Genomic DNA, 18080 nt, shown 5'->3' on the forward strand with positions numbered 1-18080 from the left:
GTCATTAGGATCTATAGTGTATTTCACCTATTAAGAGTTCTCTATTAATTAGTCCAGCAGCGCATGAGGTAGCATTTTCTATGAAGGCTTGTCCAAGAGAAGACAGATCATAAGCATCAGTAGACACAGCCTTGTTGCAGTACTAGACAATCGGTCTCAAACTCAACTCTGCCCACACCCATTTGATCAGCAAGATTGACTGCAGTTAGCAGGGCTGTCAAACTATCCTGATGAAAGAAAAATGAGGTCTGCTTCGGTACACCCCCCCCTCGCTTAACATATAAGGGCATTTTGGGCATACGGTGCTTAACGTATCCCGCGCCGTATGCGGCGTGCCCATACAGGTAGAGCCGAGCGGCACGGCTCGAGCCGATACGGCCGGCTCGCATCTACCCCCTCCCGTTGCGCAAAGAAAAAGACCCACGACCTGCGTTGATCATGCGGCCCATTCCAACGTCGTCTTGCCCCGCCGATCGCCGCCTTTCCCCGCCGATCTAGCCGTGATCACGCTGCCAATTCCAATGTGTCCCCGTTCAGCCGATCGCCGCCTTTCCCTGCCGATCGCCGACCATTCTCCCTGTCTTCACCCGGGATCTGGCCGCCGTGGACGTTGTTGGAGTCGCCGTCGTACGTGATCTGGCCTCCGTGCAGGTCGTCGCGGTGACGTGGCCTACGTGGACGCCGTCGCCGCCCGCAACTTCGTGATCAACCTCTCCGGAAACGTCCTCGCCGTCCGCAGCCAGGCCAGGCAGGCCGAAGTGCACGTACCTGAAGGCCAGCGTCTAGGTTTACCATGTAAGCCGTCTAGTTTGTCAAAAAAAAAATTTGTAGTTGTAAATAATTATCTGCAACCACTTGTTTGATATGAACTATTCATCAGTATGACCGTAGTATATTTAATTTGATTTTAAATTGATAGATCAATTTTTATTTTAAATGTTGCAGTGTTGGTAGTAGGTCATTCAATGGATAAAGAAACTAGATTTACGGATCTGTTCTTGGAGACGAGTGAGTGGGATGGTACCGGTAGTGTTGGTCGTACGAATGGTAATGAAAGTAAAAATGATGATGATAACAGCGACAATGAATCCTGGTCGTCGTACAATAATTTACCTGAGGAGGATTTTCAAAAGAAGGAGGAGGGTGCTTGTAGTGAAAACGTAAGTGACATGTACATTCATTTCGTCGGACGAAGAACCATATGGGTACTTACATGTGCATATGATTTTTTTATGTGCAGGAGGATATTGACGTCCAAAACAAGGAAAATCATGGTGTTGAATCTTTTGCAGATAACATAAGTCAGGTTCGGTCCAAACTTTTAGATGTCATACAATAATAAAAACTTGTTAATGACAACTTACACTTGCTTATGTGGAATATTGTAGGCTAAGTTCGATGGTTGGAGTGGTGATGATGGCTATGAGCATGAGGATGCAACTAATATGGATATTGAGGAGGCTGAAATCCAGCAACGTGCGCTGGAGACACAGTTGAAGGTTATGGGTATGACATTTGCATCACAATGGGAGGCTTACACGTTCTATAATAACTACGCCAAAGATCGTGGATTCAGTATCAGAAAAGATAAGGTGAAACGAGGAAAAGGTCTTTCAACCACTATTCGGTATAGGCGATACATTTGCTCGAGGGCAGGAAAACGACTCAGTAAATTTTTAAACCCGGAGGGCCGTACCCGCGGGCTAAGACCTGAGAATCGTTGCGAGTGTGGCGCACATTTAGTCGTGAAGTTGGACAAAGGACGTGAAGTTTGGTTCGTGGCAGCTTTTATGGATGATCACAACCATCTGTTGGCTAGAGCAGATGAGGTGGTATTTCTGCGGTCACATAGAGTGATGGGAGATCACCAGATAGCTGAGATCTTGGCGATGGAAGGAGCTGGGATCAGAAAGCATATCATCGTCAACAACTTCATTAGTAGGTATGGTTCGTATGACAAGTGTGGGTTTCTGAGACGAGACGTCTACAACCTGTGTTGCCGAGAAAAAATGAAGTTTATTGCGAAGGGTGATGCTAACACGACAATCGGGATTATGAGGAGCAGAAAGAGGAAGGATCCAGACTTTTTCTTTGAGTACGTGCTCGATAAGGAGGGCCGTTTGAAGAGCATGTTCTGGTGCGATGCACAGTCGCGGCAGGACTATCAGTTGTATGGAGATCTGACTGTGTTTGACAGCACGTATAAGATGAACAGATATGGTATGCCGTTCATCCCCTTTGTTGGTGTAAATAATCACCGTTGCACCACAGTGTTTGGTTGTGCCATTGTGTCTGACGACACCGAAGCGACGTACGTGTGGCTGCTCCAGACATTCCTGAAGGCCAATTGTCAGAAGAAGCCAAGGTCAATCATCACAGATGGAGACGCTGCAATGATACGATCTATTCGGTTGGTTTTGGTTGATGTGTTGCACCGTCTCTGCTCATGGCACGTGGAAAAAAATATGCAGAAGCACCTTAATTACAAATCACTAAATGAGTTCAGGGCACTCTTGTACTACTCCACCTCTCCGGCCAACTTTGAGGTGAGATGGCACGCTTTTGTCCTTAAATGGAAGACTGATAAAACAGAAGAGTGGCTGCGTAGGATATACAGGAAGAGGAGTGGGCAACATCATATCTGTCAGATGGTTTTTTTCTGGGTATGCGCAGTAATTAGAGGAGTGAAAGCCTTAACTCTTGTCTTCACCTTCACCTGGACGGCGGTATGACTATTGCTGATCTAGTTGTGCATTATGAGAATTGCATAGTTCGACTACGTGAGAACGAGGCGCATGATGACTGTGTTTCTAATCAGTCATTGCCACCATCAGTCACAGAATATAAGGACATTGAGAAGCCTGCTGCCAAAGTATTCACTCATGCCAATTTTTATATTCTTCAACGAGATCTGAAGAAGATGGGAGAGCTTGAGATTTTTGAGACGCTAGTGGGAGTGGACTGTCACACCTTCATCGTGACATGGAGAAATAACCGCAAATTTCAGTTAAGCGTGAATTATCAAGCTGAAAACTCTGAGAATACTATAGACTGCAGTTGTGGCGAATGCTTTGGAAAGGGTTGCCTTGCAAACACATTCTTTATGTGTTGGTTTATCTGAAAATATCTAAAATACCTAAGTGTTGCATCCTTAAGAGGACGTCGAAAGTTGGAAGAGGTGGGCTGCCTGCACAGCGGAAGAGTGACATGTTCGGCTGGGGTTGGACAGGGGCAGAGCAGCGTGCTCGCTATAGTCAACTCAGTATAACAGGAGCAGAAGCTTTCCATGTTGCTTCAAATGATCCATTCGTCTTTGATGAGTTGATGCAGTGTCTGCATAATATAATAGCTAAGAAAAAGGTCCCTGATGATGATGCTGTTGGTAGTAGAAGAAATGTGCATGAGGAGCCACGTGAGCCGGAACAACATGTTAATGTCATAGGTGATCCCGTGAAAGTTTCCACGAAGGGCGCCCCTGAACAGAGCACGACAGGGCGGGCAAAGAAATATACAAATGTTACAAAAAATGGAAGACCAAAATCATTTTCTGAGAGAAAACCCGGTCCTCTTTGTGGCATATGTCACAAAGAGGGCCATAGACGACAAACGTGCCCCCAAAATGAAAAGTAAGTTTTACGTTGTTTTAATTATCTTATGTTTCTCTCTTTAAAATTGTCTGATGAGTTGTTTACAATTTGTTATGTAGGAACCGGGCATAATGATGAAGTATTAATAATTAATGAAAGGCACTGGGACAGAGTTCAATTAGCATGTCGTACTATATTTGCAAACAATATTTTTACGTTTTATTGTCGCTTTCGTGTGAGACTAAACATTTAAATGTGTGTCCAACTATCAATGGTACTATTTTGTGAGACGGAATGTTATAAGTGTGGGCAAGTAACATTTTTGCTGTGCTAAAATGTATCAGTTTGCGACTGTGATGTTATATGTACTGTTGTTGTTTGTATTCACGGCGGTCATTTTTTTATAAAAAAAATATCCCTGCCGTCCTGAGTTGGCGCGATGTGGACAAAATGTGCACATGATCCCAGGGCTATTCTGGTGGCAGCAGCGGCGCTGGATTCGATGAAGATCATCCTGGCAGCATGATTGGCGCGCCGAGGACGAATATTCCAGCCTAGCCTATGCGGTTGCCGACAGCCGAGGCAGTGCCGGGCCTGCGCAGTCCAGCTAGTGCGGGCTGGCGTGATTCGTCGTGCGCCACGCGCACGTCTGGTGGCCCAGCCGCCGATCGAGCAACAGCCGCGGGCCCGGTCGCAGGCGTCTCGTCCCGCCCGACCGAGCGGGCACATGCAACTATCCCGAGGGGGAATTCTGGCGATCTGTCGGCCCATTAACGACGCGTGTCGGGCGCGTGGGCCGGCCCTTTAAGGCCTCTTCGTGTGCGGCTGGGGACGCTGGTGTGTTGTGGCGACTAGGTTTAGTCACACCTCGCCCGCGGAGAGACGCCATGGCCGGTTTATATACCCGCGTCATCGCCGTCTCACAAGCTCACTACATACCACTTCAATTAATGCCTTGTTGCAAGTCGTGGCCTTCCCGCTCGGCAGCCAAAAGGCCTTCCCAAAGGCGTTCCAGTATACTGTCCATGCGCACGCCCGGCCACGGCTGGGCTTTTTTTTAATATGATTTTTTCACATAGATCAATTTTTTAAATGTTAGACAGTCGAGAAAGTCATGACAGCAGTAACATATTCATACAAACATATCATATTTCACACATAACAATAAAAATGTCATGTCTCATAACCTTGAACAAGGTGGTATAAGGAATAAACTGAAAGTGCCATGTCTCATATCCTTTAACAAAGTAGGAAAACAAATAAACTGAAAGTGCCATGTCGCATTACAATCGAACAAAGTACCCAACAACGGCAGGGAAACCTTCTATGGGAGTAAAAGCCTACCGATGCTAATACCTATTCCTTCTCCATGATTTTAACAATTTTCATCTTGACCTTCTCTAATTTGTTCACCTCTGAAAAAATAATTTCCGCGACAATACATGGTCTTGACGCATTAATCTCTTCCTGGTCAAATTCATATGTCCAGCGATCTTCATTCTAGTGTTTTATGCACCACATCACAAAAAGTCCACAAGACACTCTGCAATAAACACGTGCGATCAGCTTAGGACGTAGCATGCACTTGCTTGTACTAGTTGTATGCAGTATTAACTTACCCATCTTTTTGTCTAGGCATTTCGTACTCATTTATTGGCCACGATGAGATATCTGGAAATTTTTTTGTTTGAAGAGTTGAGTTGGCCTCCATAATATCCTTAGAAATTTCAGTTCTCTCAAACAAATTAACAAAACCAGAATATAATGTATGACCCAATATTTTTCTTAATGCGAGTGCAAAAATTATAGCGTACCAGGGTGGCAATAATATTGCGAATTCTTTGGCTAATTGTGCCATTAGAATTTGAGTCAAGAACTTGAAACTCCTCCTTGACGGTGTGCATCACTATGGTTATCCAATGATTATCGTTAACGTGCATAGGAAAATACGCCTACATAGCAACCAAATGATGTTAGTGCAATTAAACACTATTGACTAAGAAAAACTAATACATATGAAAGCAATACCTTGTCCGGTCTGTAATACTCATCCATTACATTCATGAGGACTTTTGTTTTCTTTGTAAGCTTCTCTGAGTTTAGATTATTTACTGACTTGGTCTTTCCCCTTGCCCCATTCAACATAAATTTGGGGAACCACATTGTTAATATGTAACGATCAGCAAAATCATGGTGTTGTAGGTGTTTACAATATGCATTGATGATCTGCATACATAAACAAAAAATTTCTATCAACTTCTGAAGTACAAATGAGGTTTTTTAAAAAAACAAACTCATACTTACAGCGCCATTCAACCATTTAAATGTCAGGACATCGTGAAACATAGCTGGCGTGCATATGTCCCCATCTGGTGACGGCACATCAACCACAGTTCGGTGCGCATGCTTCTTTGATGATGCAAGAGTCTCAACAAAAGCTTTGGTTGCCTCTATGTGATCGGGAGTCATATTAAGAGAACTTGCTAGAATTGAATGTGGTGACGATGCAAACAGATCTAAAGCAATGCAGTTACGGTCAGTTAAATAAAAAAAATTACATAACGCGTGAATGAATTATAAAGTAGTATTTGACTTACTTTTTTAAATACGTTTCTTGCGGGTAATGAGAAGGTCGTAGGGGGATTGGCAATATTTCGACGGATTTCGTTTGTGTTTACCTTCATTGTCTTCACTGCCTCCACCATTACCTATGTTGCTATTTGCCGGGAAACTCTCAAACGTTTCTTCGGACTTTGTTGGTGACAAACCACCCATAGACTCACCAGAAATATCAGCATTCTGCGGGGTTCGGGACATAGACGGAAAGTCTTTTGTCCGTACAGTTGATGCCGAAGATGGAGAGTTTCCATTATCGTCTTTAATGAAAGGATCAGTAGCTTCCCCTTTACCTGGTGTCGTCGCTGGAGCACCCGTGGCATCAACGGGCATGGAGGTATCATTCACACCCGTGAAAGATGTTCCTATCTTTACGTCCGTAGGTGATTCAATATCTGGCCAATATTTTGATGACTTGTTCTTGCCATTCTCCATTCCAACTCCTTCACCTACATCATCAAATTCGTCAACGTTGTCCCTCTTATTGTGTTTGTACATCACACCTCCCGTGTTCACCTTTCCATTACCATCTACAAACACAAATGAAACACGATAAGTAGTTGAACAATTAAAGCATATTCAATACAACTTCTAAATTACCTGTGCACATCTTTCGGGTATATTGAGAACCTCCTTGTGAAGCAGCTTTATGTATGTCATCACACGGTTCATACTATAATTCGTGTTTGATGAAACCGCCGACGTGCTTGGCTTTCTACTCCTGCCACCACCTTTCCGTTTAGTTTTCTTCGTTTCTTCCTCTGGGACAGTCCCTTCACGTGCAACCTTAGCACGTCTGTACTCTTCGCTAATGCAGTTTTCAATCTGTACAACAAACAATAAAATGAATTAAATAATAAATATACTTAATTACTATGTGGAACCAATAAGGACTATACTTATTGACTTACATTGTCGGTACCCCACCCGTGTATGTTGTCATAGTTGTCTCACTTTTCCCCTTCCGTTTCTAGCCAGTTAAGCATTAGTGGGTATTCACGAGACAAAGGATCAAATGCATCCAGAGTATATATACTGCATGATAGTAAACACAATTAGTCAGACACATAAATCACATAAAAAATATATGTACATACAACTATTACGAAATGACTTGTACCTGAAGAAGAGCCAAGTTCGTTCCGATAGGCCACTTGATTTTTTCAAGATCTTCGGCCGTTTTTTAATAGCATCCATGCACACCCCCAACGTGAAATCGTTCCAATTGTATGACTTGATAGCGTTGACGTCCTCCACCATTTTGTAATAACGATAAGGAACAAACTTGGTGGATTGTGGTGCTAATACTGTACCCATAAGAACCAGTACGGCCCTTCTCATAAAATCATCATCATATGACTGACTATCAACAATACTTTTTATCGAGTCATCGATGAGGATTAGGCCTATTCTTTTGTCTAGAAACCGATTCGGAACAAATTTTTGGCATCTAGTTGTACTGTTGCTATCATGCTATTGACATCATCACCCTCGTTACGTAGCCCGAATATGTCATAAACATCTCCATTAAGCACACTGATGTCGTCAATATTTGGCCGAATAATAAATCGCTTTCTACTAGTATCATACGTTGTAATCATAAATTCCAATAAATTTTTCCTCATTTTCACTGAAGGAATTCTCAATATACTGTCCAAATTTGTGCCACGTAGCATCATGCGCTGTCTGGGTGTGAATTTTTCCACCAATTCGCACCACTTCTCAACCGAGCAGTACACATCTTCGTATTCTTGCATTCTAAATAAGATGAACATTATCTAACTAGTTACGAGGTTTAAAAAACATTACATATGGTTTAATACCGTACCTTCCGGCGTCGCGAGGTGCACCGGTAGCCCTCGTTGGCTATCCCCACCCGGTGTGGGTTAGTCTTGGCAGCCGCGCGCCCTCTGCCCACACCACCGCGGTGGCCGACGGCCCGCCCTAGGGTTCTGGGTGCGAGCGACTTTGCCGAGACGGCCCGGCCGGGCCGAGATCCAAGTCACGCGCATAGATGCCGGAGTGTATGGCTGTCGTGAGGGCGGCAGGGAAGGGAGTTGGGACGGCCAAGGCGGTGCGACCGTGGGATCGGGGTGAGGTCATGTGTGAAGGCGGCGGGGTTAGACGGTCGCGGGGCGAGGTAAAGCTGGCATGGTTTCCATGCCCATGCACGCACGTACGGCGTCACAGACGTGGTCACGCCATAGTGGGCCCCTTGGCCCGTCCCGTGAAACTTCCGCCGGCTGGCCCATGATGCATTTATTGAAAACAAATAAATGCATTGTACTTTAACAGTTCTAGTTTAATACCACATCGCTAAGCCGACGCGCCGTTGACTCCTTTATATAATTTTCCTTTTTTTACATGAACGAACATCTGAGTTTGTGGGACTCTATTTGGAGGATATGCAGGATCGATGTGAGTCTTCACCTGCTCAGAGATTGTTAAGGTTCACATGGATCATGCATATTCTTCCAAAAGAGAGCCATTATCTCCGATGTTTTTTTAACGACAGAAAATATTAATGCGTTTTTTATCTAATTCGACCATTTAAATTTTTTGCACACGCACTCATCACCAGGGCCATCATGCGTGCAAGTTTTCATAATCTTTCGAGACCGTATGAATTTTTTATGGTTTTCTCCGTGAAATGCACCGAAAACACTGAGCGGGCGTGGCGCAACATGCGTTTGGTGCCCGAATTAGTTCAAATCTTGTGTGGGGCCCTACGATGGCCATGCCCATTGCCTCCCAAAATTGGTGACATTTCATGCATGCCACCTCGTACCACCTATGCAACCGGCACTAATCGGATATGAAGGAGGTCAGCTCCGTACTGCGTTTTCTTTTCTGACTCAGCAGGTGGACCCCAAACTTTTTCCACACACCCGCATCACCAGGACCATCATGCATGCAAGTTTTCATAATTTTTCGAGACCGTGCGAATTTCTTATGGTTTTCTCCGTGAAACGCACCGAAAACACTGACCGGGCGTGATGCAACGTGCGTTTCGTGTCCGAATTCATTCAAATCTTGCGTGGGGCCCTATGATGGGCATGCCCACTGCCTCCCAAAATTGGGTGACATTCATGCATGCCACCTCGTACCACCTATGCAACCGGCACTGATCGGATATGAAGGAGGTCAGCTCCGTACTGCATTTTCTTTTCTGACTCAACTGGTGGACCCCCAAACTTTTTCCACACGCCCGCATCACCAGGGCCATCATGCGTACAATGTTTCATAAATTTTTGAGACCGTATGAATTTCTTATGGTTTTCTCCGTGAAACGCACCGAAAACACTGACCTGGCGTGACGCAACATGCGTTTGGTGCCGAATTCGTTTAAATCTTGCGTGGGGCCCTAAGATGGGCATGCCCACTGCCTCCCAAAATTGGATGACATTTCATGCATGCCACCTCGTACCACCTATGCAATCGGCACTGATCGGATATGAAGGATGTCAGCTCTGTACTGCGTTTTTCTTTTCTGGCTCAGCCGGTGGACCCCAAACTTTTTCCACACGCCCGCATCACCAGGGCTATCATGCGTGCAAGTGTTCATAATTTTTCGAGACCGTATGAATTTCTTATGGTTTTCTCCATGAAACGCACCGAAAACACTGACCAGGCGTGACGCAACATGTGTTCGGTGCCTGAATTTGTTCAAATCTGCGTGGGGCCCTACATGGCCATGCCCACTGCCTCCCAAAATTGGGTGACATTTCATGCATGCCACCTCATACCACCTATTCAACTGGCACTGATCGGATATGAAGGAGGTCAGCTACGTAACGCGTTTTCTTTTCTGACTCAGCCGGTGGACCTCAAACTTTTCCACACGCCCGCATCACCAGGACCATCATGCGTGCAAGTTTTCATAATTTTTCGAAACTGTACGAATTTCTTATGGTTTTCTCCGTGAAACGCACCGAAAACACTGACCGGGCGTGACGCAACATGTGTTTGGTGTCCGAATTCGTTCAAATCTTGTGTGAGGCCCTAAGATGGGCATGCCCACTGCCTCCCAAAATTGGGTGACATTTCATGCATGCCACCTCGTACCACCTATGCAACCGGCACTGATCGGATATGAAGGAGGTTAGCTCCGTACTGCGTTTTCTTTTCTGACTCAGCCGGTGGACCCCAAACTTTTCTACACGCCCGTATCACCAGGGCCATCATGCCTGCAAGATTTCATAATTTTCTAATACCATACGAATTTCATAGGGTTTTCTCCGTGAAATTATTGAACATTTCATAAATTATTAATTATAGCGAAAAAATCATTATTATTTTTAGTAAACTGAAATATGTTAGTTCTTACTTATAAATTATAAAAAAACTCATTATCATTTTTTACACAAATAACAATAGTAAAGTTTTCATATGTATAATTTAAATACTAAATAAATTCTATATTAAGTAGTGTTTTTAATATAACTACTTAATAAATTATATGTATTAAGTAGTGTTTTTAATGAAGGGTCTTTTCCAAATTATTAGTTATAGGAAAAAATCATTTTTTTAATAAACTGAAAATGTTAGGCATTAACGAAAAACTCATAAAAATTATAACAAAAAACTCATTATTTTTACCTATAAATTATAATAAACAACTCGTTATTATTATAATAAATCTAGTTTACAATTATATATTACGTATGGTTTTTCATTAATTATAGAACATTTATTAAACGATAACCAAAGGCATAAATAACTAAAAAACTTAATACTATTTTTGAGACAAAAAAATCTTCGACAGCACGCGTTGGCCGGCCCAATGACTGTGCGTGACGGCGCGCGTGGGCCGGCCCATTCACTGTGGCGGTGGGGGGGCAGGGTCGGCGGGGGTCAGGACTAAAGTTTAGTCCCACCTCGCCCGCCGAACGACGCCACGACCGCCTTATATACCTACCTCCCACCACCCTTTCGAACTCGTTTGAATCCCGCCCCGTCCCGCCACTACCCCGTTGTGACCGTCCTGCAGGCCGTAGCTGGGCCGAAAGGCCAGCCCATTCGCCGCCAGGCTTGATCGAGCCGGACCGATTACGCGCAAGTAGCGGCCTGCAAGGATGGTTGGGCTTTTTTCCCTTCAGTTTTTGTCTCCTATGAGTCATGGCGCAGGGGGAGGTGGGAGGGGCGCTTGTTTAGTCCCACCTCGCTCACCGAGAGATGCCAGGACTAGCTTATATATCCGTGTTTGTGCTCTTTGTAAGATAAAATAGCTAATACTAAAGAGATTTGACCTTACATATCTGCCCGGGCGGCCGCCCGGGCAGATATGTAAAGTCAAATCACTTTATTACCTAGCTATCTTATTTTTTTTATCATTTTGTCCCTCCGTGCACTTTTTAACAAATATTATTGGAATGAGTGAATACTTTTTATAATTATGTACCTAGCTATCTTAACGATATCATTTCGTCCCTCCATGCAAAGTTCAATATTGTTTCTTTATAATTACAGAATATTTTTTAAACGATAACAAAATGCATATGACACTACTAAACTTTGCACATTATAGTACTAAACTTTGCATATATGTACAATTATTAAGGGTGTTTTCCAAATTATTTATTAATAAACTAAAAAATGTTAGCCATTAAAGATAAACTCATAAACAATTATAACAAAAAACTTATTATTTTTACTTATAAATTATAACAAAAAACTCAATTTTCTTAGTTATAAATTATAACAAAAACTCATTATTATTGTGGCAATTCTTTTATGCATTCATGAATAAGATATAGAAAATTAAATAATGAACATTACATAAATATTAAAAATCTAATTAACTATTCTAATTTAAATATTTTTAGCCATTAATTAACATTACATAAATAGTAAAAATAAATTACTAATCTACACAAATAATTGTCGCGCGCGTTCTGGCCCGGTGACGGTGCGCGCCGGCGTGCGTGGGCCGGTGCTACCTCTTGAGCACTGCGTTGGATTTCCTTTAAGACAAAAGGATGATGCAGCAAAGTAGCTTAACTATTTCCCTCAATTTTTGAGAACCAAGGTATCAATCCAGTAGGAGGCTACGCGCGAGTCCCTCGTACCTGCACAAAGCAAATAACTCCTCGCCAACGCGATAAGGGGTTGTCAATTCCATCACGGTCACTTACGAGAGTGAGATCTGATAGATATGATAGACAATATTTTTGGTATTTTTGTGATAAAGATGCAAAGTAAAATAAAAACAAAGTAAAAAAGCAAAGGCAATAATAAAGTGATGGAAGATTAATATGATGAAGATAGACCAGGGGGTCATAGATTTCACTAGTGGCTTCTCTCAAGAGCATAGTATTTTACGGTGGGTGAACGAATTACTGTTGCGCAATTGACAGAATTGAGCATAGTTATGAGAATATCTAGGTATGATCATGTATATAGGCATCACGTCCGAGACAAGTAGACCGACTCCTTCCTACATCTACTACTATTACTCCATTCATCGACCGCTATCCAGCATGCATCTAGAGTATTAAGTTCAAGAAAACAGAGTAACGCCTTAAGCAAGATGACATGATGTAGAGGGATAAATTCATGCAATATGATAAAAACCCCATTTTGTTATCCTCGATGGCAACAATACAATACGTGCCTTGCTGCCCCTACTGTCACTGGGAAAGGACACCGCAAGATTGAACCCAAAGCTAAGCACTTCTCCCATTGCAAGAAAGATCAATCTAGTAGGCCAAACCAAACTGATAATTCGAAGAGACTTGCAAAGATAACCAATCATACATAAAAGAATTCAGAGAAGATTCAAATATTGTTCATAGATAATCTTGATCATAAACCCACAATTCATCGGTCTCAACAAACACACCGCAAAAAGAAGATTACATCGAATAGATCTCCACGAGAGAGGGGGAGAACATTGTATTGAGATCCAAAAAAAGAGAAGAAGTCATCTAGCTACTAACTATGGACCCGAAGGTCTGAGGTAAACTACTCACACTTCATCGGAGGGGCTATGATGATGTAGAAGCCCTCCGTGGTGGATGCCCCCTCAGGCGGAGCTCCGGAACAAGCCCCAAGATGGGATCTCGTGGGTACAGAAGGTTGCGGTGGTGGAATTAGGTTTTTGGCTCCGTATCTGATCGTTTGGGGGTACGTAGGGATATATAGGAGGAAGGAGTACGTCGGTGGAGCAACAGGGGGCCCACGAGGGTGGAGGGCGCGCCCCCTACCTCGTGCCTCCCTCCTTTCTTTCTTGACATAGGGTCCAAGTCTCCTGGATCATATTCGGTGAGAAAATCACGTTCCTGAAGGTTTCATTCCGTTTGGACTCCGTTTGATATTCCGTTTCTTCGAAACTCTGAAATAGGCAAAAAAACAGCAATTCTGGGCTGGGCCTCCGGTTAATAGATTAGTCCCAAAAATAATATAAAAGTGGATAATAAAGCCCAATATTGTCCAAAACAGTAGATAATATAGCATGGAGCAATCAAAAATTATAGATACGTTGGAGACGTATCAGACATCCCCAAGCTTAATTCCTGCTCGTCCTCGAGTAGGTAAATTATAAAAACAGAATTTTTGATGCGGAGTGCTACTTGGCATAATTTCAATGTAATTGTTCTTAATTGTGGTATGAATATTCAGATCCGAAAGATTCAAGACAAAAGTTTAATATTGACATAAAAATAATAATACTTCAAGCATACTAATAAAACAATCATGTCTTCTCAAAATAACATGGCCAAAGAAAGTTATCCCTACAAAATCATATAGTCTGGCTATGATCTATCTTCACCACACAAAGTTTTTAAATCATGCACAACCCCGATGACAGGCCAAGCAATTGTTTCATACTTTTGACATTCTCAAACTTTTTCAATCTTCACGCAATACATGAGCGTGAGCCATGGATATAGCACTATATGTGGAATAGAATGGTGGTTGTGGAGAAGACAAAAAGGGAGAAGATAGTCTCACATCAACTAGGCGTATCAACGGGCTATGTAGATGCCCATCAATAGATATCAATGTGAGTGAGTAGGGATTGCCATGCAACGGATGCACTAGAGCTATAAGTATATGAAAGCTCAATAAAAGAAACTAAGTGGGTGTGCATCCAACTCGCTTGCTCACGAAGACCTAGGGCATTTTGAGGAAGCCCATCATTGGAATATACAAGCCAAGTTCCATAATGAAAAATTCCCACTGGTACATGAAAGTGACAAAATGAGAGACTCCCTATCATGAAGATCATGGTGCTACTTTGAAGCACAAGTGTGGTAAAAGGATAGTAACATTGTCCCTTCTCTCTTTTTCTCTCATTTTTTATTTGGGCCTTTCCTCTCTCTCTCTCTCTCTCTCTTTGGCCTCTTTTTTTTTATTTTTCATCCGGAGTCTCATCCGACTTGTGGGGGAATCATAGTCTCCATCATCCTTTTCCTCACTTGGGACAATGCTCTAAAAATGATGATCATCACACTTTTATTTTCTTACAACTCAACAATTGCAACTCGATACTTAGAACAAAATATGACTCTATATGAATGCCTCCGGCGGTGTACCGGGATATGCAATGAATCAAGAGTGACATGTATGAAAGAATTATGAACGGTGGCTTTGCCACAAATACGATGTCAACTACATGATCATGCTAGCAATATGACAATGATGGAGCATGTCATAATAAACGGAACGGTGGAAAGTTGCATGGCAATATATCTCGGAATGGCTATGGAAATGCCATGATAGGTAGGTATGGTGGCTGTTTTGAGGAAGGTATATGGTGGGTGTATGATACCGACGAAAAGTGCGCGGTATTAGAGAAGCTAGCAATGGTGGAAGGAAGAAAAGTGCGTATAATCCATGGACTCAACATTAGTCATGAAGAACTCATATACTTATTGCAAAAATCTACAAGTTATCAAAGCAAAGTATTACGCGCATGCTCCTAGGGGGATAGATTGGTAGGAAAAGACCATCGCTCTTCCCCAACCGCCACTCATAAGAAAGACAATCAATAAATAAATCATGCTCCGACTTCATCACATAACGGTTCACCATACGTGCATGCTACGGGAATCACAAACTTTAACACAAGTATTTCTCAAATTCATAACTACTCAACTAGCATGACTCTAATATCACCATCTTCATATCTCGAAACAATTAAGCATCAAACTTTTTTTAGTATTCAACGCACTCAAAAGAAAGTTTTACAAATCTTGAATACCAAGCATATTAAGTTTTTTAAGAAAATTACCATGCTATTTAAGACTCTCAAAATAATCTAAGTGAAGCATGAGAGATCAATAGTTTCTATAAAACAAATCCACCACCGTGCTCTAAAAGATATAAGTGAAGCACTAGAGCGAAACTATATAGCTCAAAAGATATAAGTGAAGCACATAGAGTATTCTAACAAATTCCAAATCATGTATGGCTCTCTCAAAAGGTGTGTACAACAAGGATGATTGTGGCAAACTAACAAAAAAAAGACTCAAATCATACAAGACGCTCCAAGCAAAACACATATCATGTGGTGAATAAAAATATAGCTCCAAGTAAAGTTGCCGATGGAAGTAGACGAAAGAGGGGATGCCTTCCGGGGCATCCCCAAGCTTTGGCTTTTTAGTGTCCTTAGATTATCTTGGGGGTGCCATGGCCATACTCAAGCTTAGGCTCTTGCCACTCCTTGTTCCATAATCCATCAAAAAAATTCACCCAAAACTTAAAAACTTCAGAACACAAAACTCAACCGAATTCTCGTGAGCTCCGTTAGGGAAAGAAAACAAAAGACCACTTCAAGGTACTGTAATGAACTCATTATTTATTTATATTGGTGTTAAACCTACTGTATTCCAACTTCTCTATGGTTTATAAACTATTTTACTAGCCATAGATTCATCAAAATAAGCAAACAACACACGAAAAACAGAATCTGTCAAAAACAGAAAAGTCTGTAGTAATCTGTAATTAACGCAAACTTCTGGAACTCCAAACAATCTACCAAAATAGGACGACCTAGAAAATTTGTTTATTGATCAGCACCAATTGGAATCAGTATTTTATCACGTTCTGGTGATTTTTAACAATTGTTTTTGTGAACAGAAAGTTTCTGGAAATTACAGTAAGATCAAATAACTATCATCCAAGAAGATCCTATAGGTTTAACTTGGCACAAACACTAAGTAAAACATAAAACACATCTAACCAGAGGCTAGAACAAATATTTATTCCTAACAGAAGCAAAAAGCAAAAAAACTAAAAATAAAATTGGGTTGCCTCCCAAACAAGCGCTATCGTTTAACGCCCCTAGCTAGGCATAAAAGCAAGGATAGATCTAGGTATTGCCATAATAGTGGTATGGCAAATCATGAAAACTTCTCTCATATTCACTATGTTCAGCAGCAAGTTTTCTTTGAGGCAAGCAAAACTAGCATATGCAAGGAAGCGGAAAGAAACAATAACAATCTCAACATGAAGAGAGGTAATTTAGTAACTTGAAAATTTCCAACCATATTTTCCTCTCTCATAATAATTACATGTAGGATCATAAGCAAATTCAACAATATAGCTATCACATAGCATATTCTCAACACGATCCACATGCATGTGAAGTTGACACTCTTCCAAAATAGTGGGATTAACATTAACTAAAGTCATGACCTCTCCAAACCCACTTTTATCAAAAATTTCATAAGATTGAATATTCTCCAAATATGTGGGATCTAAAGTTGACACTCTTCCAAACCCACTTTCAATATTATTGCAAAAATTATTATCAATCTCATATTCATCATTGGGCTTAAATAAATTTTCAAGATCATAAGAAGAATCACCCCAATCATGATCATTGCAACAAGTAGTAGACATAGCAAAACTAGCATCCCCAAGCTTAGGGTTTTGCATATTATTAGCACAATTGACATCAAGAGAATTTATAGTAAAATCATTGCAATCATGCTTTTTATTCAAGGAACTATCGTGAATCGCTTCATAAAGTACTTCATCACAATTTTTAGATTCACGAATTTCAGGCAAAACCTCATAAAGATAATCTAGTGCACGCAATTCACTAGCAATAGGTTCATCATAATTGGATCTCTTAAAGAGATTAGCAAGTGGATGAGAATCCATAAACTTTTAGCAAGCGAAGATGCAAGCAAAAAGAAGGTACATGGTAACACAAGATCGAACGGAAAGAGGGCGAATAAAACGGCAAGGGTGAAGTGGGGGAGAGGAAAACGAGAGGAAAATGGCAAATAATGTAATGCGGGAGATAAGGGATTGTGATGGGTACTTGGTATGTTGACTTTTGCGTAGACTCCCCGGCAACGGCACCAGAAATTCTTCTTGCTACCTCTTGAGCACTGCGTTGGATTTCCTTGAAGAGGAAAGGATGATGCAGCAAAGTAGCGTAAGTATTTCCCTCAGTTTTTGAGAACCAAGGTATCAATCCAGTAGGAGGCTATGCGCGAGTCCCTCGTACCTGCACAAAGCAAATAACTCCTCGCAACCAACGCGATAAGGGGTTGTCAATCCCTTCACGGTCACTTACGAGAGTGAGATCTGATAGATATGATAGATAATATTTTTGGTACTTTTGTGATAAAGATGCAAAGTAAAATAAAAGCAAAGTAAAAAAGCAAAGGAAATAATAAAGTGATGGAATATTAATATGATGAAGATAGACCCGGGGGCCATAGATTTCACTAGTGGCTTCTCTCAAGAGCATAAGTATTTTACGGTGGGTGAACGAATTACTGTTGAGCAATTGACAGAATTGAGCATAGTTATGAGAATATCTAGGTATGATCCTGTATAGGCATCACATCCGAGACAAGTAGACCGACTCCTGCCTGCATCTAATACTATTACTCCACTCATCGACCGCTATCCAGC

Source organism: Triticum urartu, chromosome 6 (assembly GCF_003073215.2).
Source record: "Triticum urartu cultivar G1812 chromosome 6, Tu2.1, whole genome shotgun sequence".
NCBI lineage: Eukaryota > Viridiplantae > Streptophyta > Magnoliopsida > Poales > Poaceae > Triticum > Triticum urartu.